Source organism: Rhinolophus sinicus, chromosome 5 (genome assembly GCF_057876585.1).
Source record: "Rhinolophus sinicus isolate RSI-liver-muscle chromosome 5, RSI-T2T, whole genome shotgun sequence".
NCBI classification, from domain to species: Eukaryota; Metazoa; Chordata; class Mammalia; order Chiroptera; family Rhinolophidae; genus Rhinolophus; species Rhinolophus sinicus.
The window spans coordinates 67,808,035-67,816,109 of record NC_142505.1 but is presented as its reverse complement, the minus strand read 5'-3'; the positions used below and the strand labels follow the sequence as shown (position 1 = coordinate 67,816,109).

The following is an 8,075-nucleotide window of genomic DNA, read 5'->3' as shown; positions in this document are numbered from 1 at the left end:
GTGGAGGGTCCTCAAAAAATTACGAATAGAATTGCCATATGACCCAGTAATCCCTCTCCTGGGTATCTACCCAAAAAATCTGAAAACATTTATATATAAAGACACGTGTGCTCCAGTGTTCATTGCAGCTTTGTTTACGGTGGCCAAGACATGGAAACAACCAAAATGTCCTTCAATAGATGAATGGATAAAGAAGTTGTGGTACAGACATTACCCAGAGTAAGATTTTTACTGATATATTCCCTCGTGCGAGGGAAGTGAGAGAAAAAATAAACATGTGGGATTACATCAAACTAAAAAGCTTTTTCACAGCAAAGGAAACCATCAATAAAACAAAAAGGGATCCTACTGAATGGGAAAAGATATTTGCCAACGATATATCTGATAAGGGGTTAATATCACAAATTTATAAAAAACTCACTCAACTCAACTCAACTCCAAAAAAACAAACAACCCAATTAAAAAATGGGCAGAGGACATGAAGAGACATTTTTCTAAAAAGGACATACAGATGGCAAACAGACATATGAAGAAATGCTCAACCTCACTAACCATCAGAGAAATGCAAATAAAAACCACAGTGAGATACCACCTCACCCCAGTCAAGATGGCTATCATCAAAAAATCAACAAACAACAAGTGCTGGCGTGGATGTGGAGAAAAGGGAACGCTGGTGCACTGTTGGTGGGAATGCAGATTGGTGCAGCCACTATGGAAAACAGTTTGGAGGTATCTCAAAAATCTGAAAATGGAACTACCTTATGATCCAGCAATCCCACTCCTAGGTATCTATCCGGAGAAATCCAAAACTCCAATTCAAAAATCTTTATGCTCTCCTATGTTTATTGCAGCACTATACACAATAGCCAAGACCTAGAAACAACCGAAATGCCCGTCAGTAGATGACTGGATTAAGAAACCGTGGTACATTTATACAATGGAGTATTACGCAGCCATAAAGAAGAAAGAAATCTTACCATTTGCAACAACATGGATGGACCTAGAGAACATTATGTTAAGTGAAATAAGTCAGAAAGAGAAAGACAAATACCATATGATCTCACTTATATGCGGAATCTAAAGAAAATAATAAGTGAATGAACTAATCAGAGACAGTTTTGGAAACATGGAGGAAAAACAGAGGGTTGCTAGAGGGGCGGGGGGGGTGGGGATAAGGGGAAGGTGAGAGGTTTTGAAAAAAAGTCGGTAACCACAAGATGGTCATGGGGGTTTGAAAATTAATTTGGGGAACGTACAGAGGGATAGTGGATGGGGGGAGGGGGGTTCACACAGTGTGAGGGATATAAATGATAAACGTCTAAGTTTTGCTTTGTCTTGTGCACCTGAAACTAATTAAAAATAAATAAATTAATTAAAATGAAAAAAAAAAGAAGTCGTGGTATATATACACAATGGAATACTATTCGGCAGTAAGAAAAGATGATATAGGAACATTTGTGACAACATTGATGGATCTTGAGAGTGTAATGCTGAGCGAAATAAGTCAGACAGAAAAAGCAGAGAACCATGTGATTTCACTGATATGTGGTATATAAACCAAAAACAACAAAAGAACAACACAAACAAATGAGAAATAGAAACTCATAGACACAGACAATAGTTTAGTGGTTACCAGAGGGTAAGGGGGGTGGGGGTGGGAGACGAGGGTAAGGGGGATCAAATATATGGTGATGGAAGGAGAACTGACTCTGGGTGGTGAACACACAATGGGATTTATAGATGATGTAATACAGAATTGTACACCTGAAATCTATGCAATTTTACTAACAATTGTCACCCCAATAAATTTCATAAAAGAAAGGAAAAACAAAAGAAAAAAACCCAAAGCAAAACAAAAAAAAACTACCCCACACAAAAAACAAATGGTCCACAAAACATTCTTCTTTCCTTCTGAAGTTTGTATGGTTCATTGTAATTATTAAGCAGTCTTTTACTATGAAACTTAAATGGCCAATTGAGTCAAACAGTTCTGAGACCATTCTTCCACCACTGGTTAAGACTGGGGTGGCAGGTATTGGGGATAATATTCATTTAGCCTTCTGTGCTCTCTGGGCAGACTTGGTGACCTTGCCAATCCCAGTTGCCTTCTTGTCCACGGCTGTGATGACATCCACAGCAACTGTCTGTCTCATGTCACAAGCAGCAAAATGGCCCAGAGGAGGGTCATCAGAGAAGCTCTCAACACACGTAGGCTTGCCAGGAACCATGTCAACGATGGCAGCATCACCAGATTTCAAAAACTTGGGGCCATCTTCCAGCTTTTCCTTGAATGACAATTAATCTTCTCCTTCAGCTCAGCAAATTTGCAAGCAATGTGAGCTGTGTGACAATGAAGCACAGGTGTGTATCTGGCACTGATTTGGCCTGGATGGTTTGGGATAATGATCTGAACCATGAAGCCAGCTACCTCAGTTGGTGGGTCATTTTTGCTGTCACCAGCCACACTGCCACGACAAACATCTTTGACAGACACATTCTTGACCTTGAAGCTCACATTGTTCCAGGAACAGCTTCACTCAAAGTTTGATGGTGCATTTCAACAGACTTTACTTCAGTTGTTATATTGACTGAAGCAAAGGTGCCGGGTCTGAGAACACCGGTCTCCACTTGGCCCACAGGGACAGTACCAATACCACCAATTTTGTAGACATCCTGGAGGGGTAGATGCAAATGTTTGTCAGTTGGACAAGTTGGTGGCAGGATGCAATCCAGAGCTTCAAGCATCCTGGTTCCACTGGCACTGCCATATTCATGGGTGACTTTCCATCCCTTGGACCAAGGCATGTTAGCATTTGGCTCCAGCATGTTGTCACCATTCCAACCAGAAATTGGCACAAATGCAACTGTGCCAGCATTGTAGCCAATTTTCTTAATGTAGGTGCTGACTTCCTTCATGATTTCCTCATATCTCTTCTGGTTATGAGGTGGCTTAGTGGAGTCCATTTTGTTAATACCCACAATTAATTGTTTCACACCCAGTGTGTCAGCCAGAGGGCATGCTCACGGGTCTGCCCATTCTGGGAGACACCTGCTTCACATTCACCAACACCACCAGCAGCAACTAGGACAGCATAGTTGGCCTGAGATATGACTGTAATCATGTTTTTGATAAAGTCTCTGTGTCCTGGGGCATCAGTGATGGTCACATAATACTTGTTGGTCTCTAATTTCCACGGGGAGATATCAATGGTGATTCCACATTCACATTCAGCTTTCAGTTTATCCAAGACCCAGGCATACTTGAAGGAGCCCTTTGCCATCTCAGCAGCCTCCTTCTCAAATTTTTTGATGGTTCTTTTGTTGATCCCACCACATTTGTAGATCAGATGACCAGTAGTGGTAGACTTGCTGGAATCTACGTGTCCGATGACAATGATGTTGATGTGTGTCTTTTCCTTTCCCATTTTGGGTTAGATTTAGTGGTGGTTTTCACTACATCTGTGTTCTGGCAGCAAACCCCTTTCAAAAAAGCTTTCTCCTCATTTTTAATGGCAGGTGTGGGACCAGCCCGTTCCTCATCTCTGCCCCTCCTACCAGTTTGAGGTGCCTTCTTCTGCACGTCCATAGTTGTAGGGTTTCGGTTAAGCAAGATTTCAGGCAATTCTCAATGATGCTTGTTCTGTGGTTTAGTTGTACTTTTGATGTAGTTGTGAGAGAAGGTGAGCACAGCATTACCTAATCCACCCTTTTGAACGGAATCCCCTAATTATGATTTATTTTGTGTGGTGACAACACTTGATATTTACTCTTTCAGCAACTTTCAAGTATATGATACAGTATTAACTATAATCGCCATGCTGTACATGATATCCTCAAAACTTAACTATCTTTTAACTGTAATTTTGTACCCTTTGATCAGTATCTCCTTGTTTCCCCACTTCTAAGCCCCTGACAACTACCATTCTACTCTGTTTTAATGAGTTTCATATACAAGTGATACTATATATGTGATTCTACATATGTGATATTATACAGTATTTGTCTTTCTCTGTCTGACTTATTTCACTTAGTATAATACCCTGTGTGCCCATCCATGTTGTTGCAAATGTCAGGATTTCCTTCTTCCTCATGGCTGGAGAATATTTTATTGTATGTGTATGTATGTGCCACTTTACCCATTCATCTATTGTAGGACACTTAGGTTGTTTCCATGTCTTGGTTGTTGTGAATAAAGCTGCAGTGAACATCGGAGGGATGATATATCTTTGTGATTCTGTTTTCATTTCTTTTAGGTAAATACCCAGAAGTGAGATTGCTGGGTCATATGGTAGTTCTATTTTTATTTTTTTGATAAACTTTTGTACTGTTTTCCATGATGGCTGCACAAATTTACATCTGACCAACAGTGCACAAGAGTTCCTTTTTCTCCACATCCTCACCAACACTTGTTATCTCTGTCTTTTTGATAAAACCATTCTAATAGGTGTGAGGTGATATGTCATTGTGGTTTTGACTTGTACTTCCAGGATGATTATTGATGTATTTTTTCATTTACTTGTTGGCCATTTGGATGTCCTCTTTGGAAAAAAAATGTTTATTCAGATCCTCTGCCCATTTTAATAAAATTGTTTAATTGATTTTTTGCTATTGAGTTATATGAGTTATTCATATATTTTGGGTACTAACCCCTTATCAGATATATGTTTTGTAAACATTTTCTCCCAGTCCATACATTGTCTTTTCATTTTCTTGGTTGTTTGTCGCGTCCAGCACAACACGGGCAGTGAGGGTGCGAGAAGGGGCGGTTTGGGTTAAGTTTTTTAGAAAGAAACAAACAGAGACTTAATGCAGTTAAATCTCTCCGAAGGCCACGGGTCTCTCAGTCTCAGAGGACTGGAGCCCAGAATAAGGCTGACTGGGGGTTTTTATTGAAGAGGTATACAAAAACAAGAGAAAGCAACATTGTTTCTTACACGGTCTCTGAAACTCACACATCATAACAGAAAAATATTTATCTCAATCACCCTTTGTCAGTCAACAGCTGAAGCACAAGGTCCCACAATGTCCTAATTAAGGTATGTACCTTCTCAGGGTCAGAAGGGCCAAGTCTCTTATTTTGTAACAGTTCCGTTGAGCTAAGTGGAGAGAACTGACCTTTATTGTTTTTGTAACTTCTCTCACAAACAGGTGCCAGGGAAAAGGCAGAGCCGGCAACAGCTTTTCCCAGGCCGGGGAAAGGGGAGGCAAGGCCCCTTCCCATATTTTTCTAAGGCAGCTCATTGGGGGTCCCCACTCGGTTCTGCCTGGCTTAGGTTGTATCTCCCGTGAGATATCTTACCCGTCTTTGGCTGCAAACCATCTTTTGGGGACCAGACAGAGAGACATAAGGTGTAAACATAAGGATGGAACAAAGACCCAGAAAGGCAGTCTCACAGACTCTTCTTTCCTTAAGGAAAGACATGGGGGGACAGTTGGCTAGGCTGTTGTGTGACTATAGTTGTTTCTTTTGCGTGCAGAAGCTTTTAGTTTAATTGTAGTCCCATTTATTGATTTTCACTTTTGTTGCTTGTAATTTTGGTGTCATATTAAAAAAATCATTGCAAAGACTGATGTCAAGGAGTAACTTTTCTGCATTGTTTTCTAGGTGTTTAAGGTTTCAGATCTTACATGTAAGTCTTTAATCTATTTCTAGTTAATTTTTGTAAGCACAGTAAGATAGGGATCCAATGTCACTCTTCTGTATATGATTATCCAGTTTTCCCAACACCATTTATTGAAGAGATTGTCCTTTCCCCACTGAGTACTTGGCTCCCTTGTCAAATGTTAGTTGACCATCTATACAAGGGTTCATTTCTGGGCTCTTGATTCTGTTCCACTGGTTTATGTGTCTATTTTTCTGCCACTACCATACTGTTTTGATTACTATAGCTTTGTTGTATAGTTGGAAATAAGGAACTGTGATGCTTCCACCTTTGTTATTTTTTCCTGAAGATTGCTTTAGTTATTCAGCATCTTTTGTGGTTCCATACACATTTCAGGATTTATTATTTCTATTTCTGTGGAAAATGACATTGGATTTTGATAGGGATTGCACTGAATCTATAAATGGTTTTGGGTAGTATGGACATTTGAACAATATTAATTTGTCTGATCCATGAGCAAAAGGTATTTTTCCATTTGTTTGTCTTCTTCAATTTCTTTCTTCAAAGTCTTATAGTTTTGAACATAAAGGTATTTTACCTCCTTGGTTAAATTTATTCCTAAGTATTTTATTGTTTTTGATTCTATTGTGAATGGGATATAACCAAGCAATATAGGCAGTGAAATATGTGATTGACACAATCTACTGCCTATAATCTTGTATGAGGCATTTGATACCAATCATACTTTTATCTGATTTTTCAGTCCAACCTGAATTATCCAAATTACTCTTAATTTGACTCTTCAAAGAGCTCTTATGAACCCCACTTTAAAGATGAGGTCACTGAGGCTTTGAGTGGGCTGGTGACTTGCTCAACGTAACATCGTAATTAGATGGTAGAGAAAGGACCACACATAGGTTTGCATTCACAAAGTATTTCTGTTCCTTCTCACATACTCCATTAGTGATTTCAAGTAGCCTAATGGGTTCAAATGCTAACTGCATCCTGAAGCCTCTCCCAGTTATAGCCCTGGCCAGCATGTCTATGACAAACTTCAGGTTTCTACAGCTTACTGCCTTACAGCTTACCACCTTCATTTGGAAAGTGATATGGACTGAATGCCCCCTCTCCCCAATTCATATGTTGAAACCCTTACTCCTATTGTGACTGTATTTGGAGATGGGCCCTTTAAGGAATAATTACTGTTAGCTGAGGGAGGGTCATAAGAGTGGCACCCTAACCCCATAGGACTGGTGTTCTTACAAGAAAAGAAAACAAAAACAAAACAAAAACAGGTTGTCCCTTCCCTCTCCCCCGAGCATGCACAGGGAAAGCGGGAAAGGCCCAATGAGGACACAGGAGGGCAGCTATCTATAAGTCAGGGGGAGAGGTCAGAATCCAATCTTGACCACACCTTGATCTAGGAATCTAAGAAAATAAATTTCTGTTTAAACTGCCCAGTGTGTGGTATTGTGTGTTGGCAGCCTGAGCTGATTAATGCAAACGGTTAATATAAAGCCCTCAGAAAATAATAAACCCTGTTCCCTCCCAGGTCTGCTGCAACTTCAGGACCCATGTCAGTTTATCACAACTCTGTGCTTGGCCTTCCCCGGTCAGAAAGCTCAGCGTGGACTTGACCACTCTCTCTTCCCCACCCACTACCCTCACCCAGCAGCTACAATCCATTAGTAAACCCTATTGACTCTGCGTTCAAAATAGATTACAATTACTTCTCACAACTTGTTCGTCTTCCTGTCTTGGCCATAATAATCATACTAATGTGAATCAAACCATATCCATCTTCCCTGAAAACCCTTCATTCAGTGCCTTCCACCTGACAGAGTAAGCATTCAGTCTTGCTGTAAAGTCTGTGGTGCCCTGTACTGGCTGGCCTTTGGGCTCTCCCTACCCGTCACCTCTCTGACCTGTTTCCCACCCCCACCCCTGAGTGGAGCCAAACGAGTCTCCTGCCTGCCCCTGAAAGCAGTGCGAGGCACTTACTTGCCATGTTGCCTTTGTCCCTTCTGACGACCCTGCCTAGGATTGCTACCATCTCCTCAGGTCTGTCCTCAAGCTTCACCTCAGGACAGCTTCTCAGATTGCTACTCAGAACTGGAGACCCACCTTTCCTCCATCCCTGCTCTGCTTCTCTCCATCGCTTCCCACTGCCACACTCTGTCAGACAGCAAGCTCACGAGAGAAATGGCCTGCTGCTCGCTTCCGTTGCTTCTGCATTCCCAGCTCCCAGAAGCACATCGGTGCTGCACGAAACCCTTGTGAATGAGTAAGCTGGATTGTAGAGCGCACGGTGCTGGGCGCCTGCGGAAGTCATGTATAAGGTCATTCTTACATAACTCCATTTCTGTATAGAATTCAATAAGCTTGGAATATTAGCACTGTAAGAGAAATTCGTATCTCAAGATAAAAAAAATCATTTTTTTCAAAATGACAAATATTTTAAATGATAATTAT

At 40.9% G+C, this 8,075-nt stretch overlaps 1 pseudogene; it reads right to left on the bottom strand.

Moving 5' to 3' along the window:
- Window positions 1-2,048: 2,048 nt before the first annotated feature.
- Window positions 2,049-3,446, bottom strand: LOC109439013 (elongation factor 1-alpha 1 pseudogene; annotated as a pseudogene).
- Between the last annotated feature and the right edge of the window lie 4,629 nt (window positions 3,447-8,075).